Raw genomic sequence first — 7,130 nt, forward strand, 5'->3', positions numbered from 1 at the left:
GTCCTTGGGCTTCACAGGCGAGCACCTTAACCACTAAGCCATCTCTCCAGCCCGCTTTCTCCTTTTTCTTAAATTTATTAGCTCGGTGTGGTGGCGCAGGCCATTAATCCCAGGTCAGCCTGAGCTAGAAAGACCCTCTCTCAAAAAACAATAGAACAAACAAAAAACTATTTATTTATTTGCAAGGAGAGAGACAGAGAGAGAGATAAAACAGACAGAAAGAAGGGATGTACCAGGGCCTCCAGCCACTGCAAAGGAACTCCAGATGTATGTGCCACTTTGTGCATCTGGTTTTATGTAGGTACCAGAGAATCAAACCCAGGTCATTAGGCTTTGCAGGTAATTGCCTTAACTGCTGAGCCATCTCTCCAGCCCATTTTCTCCTCTTTTTTTTTTTTTTTTTTTTTGGTTTTTCATTTTCAAGGTAGGGTCTCACTCTAGCTCAGGCTGACATGGAATTCACTCCATAGTAGTCTCAGGGTGGCCTCAAACTCACAGCAATCCTCCTACCTCCTCTTCCCAAGTGCTGGGATTAAAGGCATGCACCACCCTGCCTGACTTTACTTTTTTCTTTTTATTTAGTTCAAGTTCCAGCCCATGGAATAGTGTGGCTCACAGCTAGAGTGAGTCCTCCCACCTCAATTAACCTAATCCAGAAAACTCCCTCACAGACATGTCCAGAGATTTGTTTTCATGATGATTCAAAATTCCATCAAGTTGACATCAAGATTAGCTATCACGGGCATAGACTTGGATTTATGGCAGGCCCTTACCCCTGGCCCCATGCCAGAGCAAACTGTGTCCCCAAACCATTGCCTGGCCTCTCACTGTAGGCTGCTCACACTGAAGTGGGTTGCACATTGGGGGAAAAAAAAAAGATTATCACATATTGGAAAAATGAAATTCAGACCTGGGGAGATGGCTCAGTAGTTAAAGGTACTTACAAAGCCTGACTTGACTCCTCAGTACCCACAAATAAAGCTGGATACACAATGTGCATGTAGCAAGAGGCTCTGATGTGCCCATACTTTCTCTCAAATAAGTAAAAAATTTTAAATGAAACTCATTTGTGTGTGTGTGTTTTCTTTCAAGGTAGGGTCTCACTCTAGCCCAGGCTGACCTGGAATTCACTATGTAGTCTCAGGGTGGCCTCAAGCTCACAGCAATCCTCCTATCTATATCTTGTGTGTGTGTGTGTGTGTGTGTGTGTGTGTGTGTGTGTGAGAGAGAGAGAGAGAGAGAGAGAGAGAATGGGTATGCCAGGAACTTTAGCCACTGAAAATGTGAAAATGAACTTCAGGTGCATGTGCCATATATGCATTTGGCTTACATGGGTCCTGGAGAGTCAAACTTTTGCAGGCAAGTGCCCTAACCACTAAACAATCTCTCCAGCAGGATCCTCCTATAGTGTGCTGGGATTAAAGGCATGTGCCACCATCCCTGGCTAGTATTTATTTATTTATTTTTATTAGAGAGAATGGGCCTCTAGCCACTGCAAACAAATTCCAAATGCATATGCCACCTTGTACATTTGACTTATGTGGGTACTGGGGAATTGAACCTGGGTCTTTAGGCTTCATAGGCAGGTACCTTAACTGCTAAGCCATCTCTCTAGCTCTTAGCTAGCTTTAAAAAAAAATACATATATTAGCATTCACCCACATGAAATGCTCCATCAACTTGCTAAATCATTCCTAAATGCTGGCTCTCAATTACTGCACTTTTTGTTTGTTTGTTTGTTTGTTTGTTTGTTTGTTTGATAGAGTTTCACTCTATCCCAGGCTGACCTGGAATTCACTATGTGCCTCAGGGTGGCCTTAAACTCACAGTGATCCTTCTGTCTCCTGAGTGCAGAGATTAAAGGCATGCTCCACCACTCTTGGCATACTGCACTTTTCTTTCTTTTTTTAAAAAATATTTTATTATTTTATTTTTATTTATTTATTTGAGAGAGGGAAAGAGGCAGAGTGAGAGATAGAGAGAGAGAATGGGTGCACCAGGGCTTCCAGCCATTGCAAACAAACTCCAGACGCATGCGCCACCATGTGCATCTGGCTTAACGTGGGACCTGGGAGAATCGAACCTAGGTCCTTATGCTTCACAGGCAAGCGCCTTAACCACTAAGCCATCTCTCCAGCACAATACTGCACTTTTCTAATCACATACTGGCAGCCAACCACTTGTGGGAGGTGTGGTGTAGAGCACATTTTGAGTAGGCTTGTTCATGCTGGGCAGTCAGGGGATAGGCCTCGGGAACCTGACCCATAGGCACTGCTGCAGAAGACATTCGTTCTTTGGGTACAGAACAAAGAGAACAGGCCGGGGAGCTGCTCCCGGGATGACTTTGCTTCAAGACGCAGCCTGTGGGTCTCCGTTCCCTATCTCTAAATGGAGTGCTGGCAGGATGGTAAGATGATATAAGCAAGAGTGCATTGTAAACTCTTTCCCAAGTTTGTGGAGTCAGCTAAGCCTAAGCTGGAATTTGCCTTTGGCTGCGAATAGGCAGTTGGAGAAAGGACTTGCCAGCGGAAAACCTTGGGGATGTGAAGCCGAGCTCAAGCTAGAGAGTCAGATGGTGTCTTCCTAGAGCCAGCTAAGGAAGGACACAGATGCCGCTTCTGGGCCCGCAGCGCAGTGGAGAAGGACAGGGGCTTCTTGCTGTGACACAGGGGGCAGGGGGTCTGCAGGGAAGCCAGGGCCATTCGCTCCTCAAGGCTTCTATGACTGAGGGATGAAGGACTATCGCCTTGGCAAGTGTGGAGTCCTTTGAAACGCTCTTCAGTAGGGGTGACGAGGAGCTGTGGTTGCTAAGCAGGCAAAAGCGGACTTCTGTGGGTCCCTATTATAAAAGGGCAGACTTTGTCTACTGCATACATTTCTAAGTGGATAAAGCACTCCTAAAGGGGACAAAAGAATCATCTTGTTCTCTTTATGTATAGACTCATATGTAGATATGGTAGTTCCTTCTTTTTAAAAATTTTTCTTATTGTTTTATTTATTTATTTGAGACAAAGGGACTGAGGGAGAGAAAGAGAATGGCCACATCAGGGCCTCTACCCACTGCAAACGAATTCCAGATGTATGCGCCATGATGTGCATCTGGCTAACACAGGACCTGGAAAATCAAACCTGGGTCCTTAGGCTTCACAGACAAGCACCTTAACCACTAAGCCACCTCTCCAGCCCATGGTAGTTCCTTCTTTTTTTTTATTTTTTTATTTTTAAATTTTTATTAACATTTTCCATGATTATAAAAAAATATCCCATGGTAATTCCCTCCCTCCCCACCCCCACACTTTCCCCTTTGAAATTCCATTCTCCATCATATTACCTCCCCATTACAATCATTGTACTTACATATATACAATATCAACCTATTAAGTATCCTCCTCCCTTCCTTTCTCTTCCCTTTAGGTAGTTCCTTCTTATCTGCAAGTCTACCTACTCTGGTTTCAGTTACCTACAGTTAAATGCAATGTGAAGATATTAATGGGAATATTCCAGAAATAAACAATTAAGTTTTAAATACCTTTTAAAATTTTTCACAAAGTTTATTTGTTTTTATTTTTTTACAGTCACTTGTATTTTTTAAATATATATATGTATATGTGTTTATTGACAATTTCTATATTTACAGACAACAAACCATGGTATTTCCCTCCCCTCTCCCACTTTCACCTTCATAACTGCTCTCCATCATAGCCCGTACCTCTCTATTAGTCTCTCTTTTAATTTGATGTCATTGTCTTGTTCTCCTATTATGAGGGTCTTCTGTAGGTATTGCTAGGCACTGCGAGATTTTGGATATTGAGGCCAATTTCTGTCCAGACAGCTGTATGTAAGGAACCCTTCCTTTGGCTCTTACATTTTTTCCACCACCTCTTCCACAATGGACCCTGAGCTTTGGAGGGTGTGAGATGTTTCAGTGCTGGACACTCCTCCATCCCTTCTTCACAGCACTATGTTGCCTTTTGGGTCATCCCAGTGGTCATCGCCATCTGAAAGGAGAAGCTTTTCTAACCAACCAGATGAGATTAGCATTAATATATGAGTATGAACATTAAGTGTAGTGCTTTCAGGGCAATTTGGTGGGAGTAGTATATTCATTTATCCAGGCAAGAGTAAGGCTTTATACCCCCAAGACTCATGACCTCCCCTGCCATAGGCTTTTGATTAAGTATCTTTTCATAAATCTTCTATTATCATTCACTATTGATAACTTCTTTTTTATTTATTTTTTTGGTTTTTCGAGGTAGGGTCTCACTCTGGTCCAGGCTGACCTGGAATTAACTATGTAGTCTCAGGGTGGCCTGGAACACACAGCGATCCTCCTACCTCTGCCTCCCTAGTGCTGGGATTAAAGGCGTGCTCCACCATGCCTGGCAACTATTGATAATTTCTTATTGAGTCTAGTTTATAAGTTAAACTTTCCCCTAGGTGTGTATATACAAAAACAAACATTAATAGTGTACTATCTGTCATTTCAGGCATATGCAGGAAGTCTTGGAATGTATCCCCCAAAGATAAGGAAGAAACTACTGTATGCAGTATATCTGTACAAGGCTATGATAAGGGAGGAGAATGTCTACAGCAACTCTTTGGGGGGTACAGTAATGAAAAGTTACTTAGACACACTAACCAGGGGTTCCACAATCCTGTCTTTATATAGGTGGATGCCACAAGACACTGCAATTTGTTTCCACATACCACTGTGGGTCATTGGCGCCCCCAGAGTGACAAAACTATCCAAAGTACACTATGAGTCACAACGAGCCCCAAAGACAGAGACACCCTGTAAAATATAAAGACACCCCTAGAGTCTGCAGCCCTTCCCACCCCTGCCACTTCTCTGTCAGGGTTCTCATCCAGGCCTAGGTCTGACCACGTCGCCCCTTGGCTTACTGTATGCTCAGAGCTGTCTTACAAAGCTGCCAGATCACCCCAGCACTGTGTGAGAGAGCCTGAGAGGTGCGGTGCCGACTGGGGTTACGGTAAGCAGCCAGCAGGGCTCCCAGACCCGCTGCAGAACAGGACCTTAAGCCTGGGGCTATTCTGGATGCGTGAGCTAATCGGAGAACTCTTTTGTTTTGTTTTGTTTTGTTTTCACTCTAGCTCAGGCAGACCTGGAGTTCACTATGTGGTTTCAGGGTGGTCTCCAAATCATGGTGATCCTCCTACCTCTACCTCCTGAGTCCTGGGATTTAGGGCGTGAGCTGCCACGCCCCGCAGAACTCTTGTTCTTATATCAAAACTCAGGAGTGCCAGGGCTATGGCCACGCCTTTGATCCTAGCTCTTGGGAGGCAGAGGTAGGAGGATTGCAGTGAGTTCGAGGCCACCCTGAGGATACAGAGTGAAATCCAGATCAGCCTGGGTTAGAGCAAGACCCTACCTGGAAAAACAAACAAACAACAACAACAAAAAACAACTCACAGGAGGCCAGGTGTTGTTGACCCCAGTACTCAGGAGACTGAGGTAGGAGGCTCACTGAGTTCAATGGACTCTAAGTTCCTGGTCAGTCTAGGGCTCTAGAGGGAGAGCCTACCTCGCAAAAACCAAAAAAGAATAATTCGCTGAGAGGCTGGCAACAGCAGCACCCCCAAACTTCCTCTCCTTCCCCACGCTGAGCCACCCTATTCTTCTGCTCCACTCAGCCAGAGGGATCTTTAAATGCAGATTAGGTCCTGTCACTACCCTGCTCAAAGCTTTTCTCCTATTTAGAGCAGTCTAAAAAAAAAAAAAGTAAACTAAAAAAGTTGCTTATGGCAAGCCTACTTGTGGATTTTAGAAAGTCAAGTTCAATCCTGCCTCATGGCCTTTACCCAGACCACCACCTCTGTTTAAAATATTCCTCCTTGTCCCCTGCCCACATCTGGTCCAAAAATTATACCCTGGGGCTTCCTGTAGCCACCCAACCCCCACCATCCTCTCTCCACGGCTCCTCTCCCTCTCCCACATAGATGCCATGCTTTGTAATGGTTAGTTTGCTAGTTTATTATTGTCTTCCTTCCCACCAGCATGTTAATTTCCTGTGGGTGGGGATCCAGACCATCTTGTCCACTACTTTACACTCCACCCCTAGCAAGAGCCTGGTACATGCTAGGCATCCAGTAAGTAGTTGTTGAGAGAGTGAGTGCAATCGTGAGGAAATAGCATGCTCGGGGAAGGGGCAGGCTGCAATGAACATGTGTGCCAGTGTTTGAGGGACCCAAAGTATGCTTCCCATGGGTCTCCTAGCCCAGACTGCCATTATTCATCTTCATGAACAGGTGACAAAAAAGGACTGATGTCAGAGAGGATGATGCTCAATATTCTCCAGAATATAGTCCTTTTTATTTATTTATTTTTTATTTTAGAAAGAGAGAGAGAGAGAGAGAGAAGGAATTGGCATGCCAGGGCCTCAGCCACTGAAACCAAACTCCAGACACTTATACCATCTAGTAGGCATGTGCCACACTGCACTTGCTTCATCCTTGTGCATCAGGCTTAGTGGGATCTGGAGAGTCAAACATGGGTCCTTAGGCTTTGCAGGCAAGTGCCTTAACCACTAAGTAATCTCTCCAGTTCCCCCCCCCTTTTTGTTTGTTTGTTTGTTTTTGTTTTTCTAGGTAGGGTCTCACTCTAGTTTAGGCTGACCTGGAATTCACTCTGTATTCTCAGGCTGGCCTCAAACAGTTATCCTCCTACTTCTGCCTCCTGAGTGCTGGGATTAAAGGCGTGTGCCACCATGCCCAGCTCCCGCCTTTTCATTTTTGATCATTTACTAGTCTGTTGGCAATTAACCAATGGGATAAATTTCAAATTTATACTTCCTCCCCAGGCGGCCTGCTCCATGAGGCAGAAAAGCAGATAATTCTCCTTGAATTACTTTAGTAAAAATGTCCCAAAGGTGGAAGGGAGGAGACTAGGTCACCATTCCTAATGTGATGGCTGTGTCAGCAGCACATAGAGCTACTAGGTGCTCCTTACTGTCAGGATCCTGTCATGACTTCTGTATAATTTCCATGAAAAATACACCCCAAGGCTCAGTGGATAAGGACTCTTGCCACACAAGCATGAGGACCTCAGTTTGATTCCTAGCAACAACAGTATAAGCTAAGTATGGGGCTGGAGAGAGGCTTAGTGGCTCAGG

The 7,130-nt window shown here is 44.8% G+C and overlaps 1 pseudogene; it reads left to right on the forward strand.

Moving 5' to 3' along the window:
* Positions 1-742: 742 nt before the first annotated feature.
* On the forward strand, positions 743-863 carry LOC123457839 (annotated as a pseudogene).
* Positions 864-7,130: the final 6,267 nt, after the last annotated feature.

This window comes from Jaculus jaculus, chromosome 1, assembly GCF_020740685.1.
Source record: "Jaculus jaculus isolate mJacJac1 chromosome 1, mJacJac1.mat.Y.cur, whole genome shotgun sequence".
In the NCBI taxonomy this organism is placed as follows: Eukaryota; Metazoa; Chordata; class Mammalia; order Rodentia; family Dipodidae; genus Jaculus; species Jaculus jaculus.